This window comes from Nicotiana attenuata, unplaced genomic scaffold, assembly GCF_001879085.1.
Source record: "Nicotiana attenuata strain UT unplaced genomic scaffold, NIATTr2, whole genome shotgun sequence".
Taxonomy (NCBI): Eukaryota; Viridiplantae; Streptophyta; class Magnoliopsida; order Solanales; family Solanaceae; genus Nicotiana; species Nicotiana attenuata.
In genome coordinates, this window is record NW_017670782.1 from 103,395 (window position 1) to 105,847 (window position 2,453).

At 49.2% G+C, this 2,453-nt stretch overlaps 1 non-coding gene across 1 annotated transcript; it reads left to right on the forward strand.

The window, feature by feature from the left end:
• The first annotated feature begins 1,195 nt into the window (after window positions 1-1,195).
• On the forward strand, window positions 1,196-1,268 carry TRNAK-UUU. Its single transcript has one exon. It is a non-coding gene; the product is annotated as a tRNA-Lys (tRNA).
• The last annotated feature ends 1,185 nt before the right edge of the window (window positions 1,269-2,453 follow it).

Here is a 2,453-nt window from a genome sequence, read left to right on the forward strand (position 1 = left end):
CTGGAGCTTCGTAACATGTTGACGAAGGCCCCCGAACTGAGGGTTCGGTCAGTAGAAGGGACGACTTTGTCTCCCCGGAAGAAGAATAGCCCCGCTCTCTAGCCGACTGATCCCGTTGATCATTAACTGGGAGGGAACGTGTCACATTAGAGGTGAACGATCAGAGGTGTCCTCTAATCACCACGACGAGGCTGGTCCCTCTTTTAGTAGATTCAGCTATGAATATTCATGAAGAAATGAATGCCGAGCTCTTTCTTTCACTGCTAACCCCAAGAAGTTTCAACATGCTGAAACTTTCTGTTTCTTCGAGCCCCGAGCTTGTGGTCCTCCTTTGAGTGTGGGTTCAATTGAATGAATCTGTCAAGTCAAGGAAAACGTACGTAGTAGTAAGGATGGTGCATCCCCTATTTATCGTTCTTGCTCGGGAGCTAAAACGAACACGCCTGCTACCTACTGTACTGGACCTTCAACCAGGCATTCTACCTTTATCGAATCGGAACCAACACCACTGCATTGCGCTCGAACAGTTCAGCGGCCGCCGGCCAGCAACTTCCGTGCACAGATATAGATTCATTCTTCGTACCTGGTCCAGCCTCACAACCCTTCGCGGGTTGGTAAGAAGTCAGTCTTGTTTGGTAACACGGAATTGGACAAAGAAAAGAGAGTGCTCGACCGAAACAACGGCCAACAACGTAATTACATAGATAACTGCTCCTCACCTTCTCCTTAAGGCTTTAAGACGGAACCGTATGGCGGCTGGAAAGAAAGACGACCTCACCTTCTCTGGTGTCAGTGAGAGCTATTTGAGTATCCCCCGTTGACCTTCTTTTGTAGATAGAATCTTCAATGAGTGGAAACAAGCAACCTTACTAAGAAAGGTGCTTGTTGAGTAAGGCCGGCTTTCGAGCCCAAGCCCCTTTACTAGGTTGGGCGCTTGAGCGCATCTTTCTCATATCGATCAAGGCTTTCCTTGAGTTTGAAATAAGGGGCAAGAAGCAAGGGCGTAGCAGCTGCGCGAAGTTGCGCCTTAGCGCATCCGTTTTCTTGCAGGAGTGCTAACGCGCGACCTTACGTTTTCTTCCGCTTGCTCTGCAGTACGAGCCTCATACAGAGCCGCGCTCCTTTAATATGATGAGAAGAAGGGGGGCCGGCCTCTTTTCCGTACCAATCCTTATTTACTACTACATCTTTTTTGGGGTGTATAGCTCAGTTGGTAGAGCATTGGGCTTTTAACCTAATGGTCGCAGGTTCAAGTCCTGCTATACCCAAACCTACCTTACACTCTACTATGAATAAGGATGCATAGTAGCCTTCAAAGATGACTCTTTGGCCTTTAGACTCGCCTCGGTGACTTCGCCCTTTAAGTGACAAGGGGGTGAGCCGCTCCAAGCGGAAAGCGATAGTGAATCCCGAACTTGCCCACGCTCATCCAAACCGGCCTCAAAAAGCGATCGGAAAGCGAAGCCCTTCCTTCCAATCCAAGCCGGCGAAGCCGCCCCTATATCTAACCACCGCTCACCCCGATCACATATTGGCACGTTCATGATGCATCATAATCAAAAGGCCGTAAAGTAAAGAAGACCTATGCATCAGTGTACTGTCATGATCACATATTAGCTCGATTTTATTGACGGCTGGAAGGCGAAGCCGCCGCAAAGGGCGCTCCATCCTCCTAACTCCCTCCACTTCTCCCAGGGACAGGAACTACGACTTGACCTTCGGGGAAGAAGTCCGTGGGACCCCTCCTTCGAGGGCGCCTAGATAGTGAAAGGTTATCCCTTTGCAACGCTGGAAGCTAAGCAAAGTCACGAAGCTGGCTGACTACGCTCGAGCAGAGCTCAGACCCGGAGGTGGTGGCTGAACTCGCCGCAGAGTTCAGGAGCGAGCAAGACTATCTTGGTGAATGCAATAAGAACCGGCTGCTCGCCGCAGCAGAGTGCTTTGCCCATGCTGCTATCCGCCGCCGAAGCGCTCAAGGGATTCGTGCTTGAATGTTGAGATCAGGGGAATCTATCCAATCCATGCAGCAAATCTGTTTGTGGTGGAAAAAACTCAACAATAAAAAGAAATAAATAGAATATAGAAAATCATTGAATTTGTTTGCTTCGATACAAGAGATCGGCCCCGAAGCAAGATATGGTGGGTGCCAGCAACTTTCACTTGTTAGGAGTAGGGGCTGAAAAGAGCTCTTTGTATAGGTTGGTTTTTCTGGGCTTTGATGCTTACCTTCTTATTACTAAAAGGGGAAGGTTTAATAAAGGAGCTTTTCAGTCCTTTTGCTGGATTGTTGGTCCGCAGCCCCGCCCTATAGAATGAATAAGGAGAGGCTTATCGATGACCGAACAACTCTTATACTACTCCTTACCTCACCCCCCTTGTCACTTAAAGGAAAAGCCAGAGAAGGGGTCCTGCTGGAAACCCTCGCCTTCGGCTCCATACTGAAAAGGCCGGCC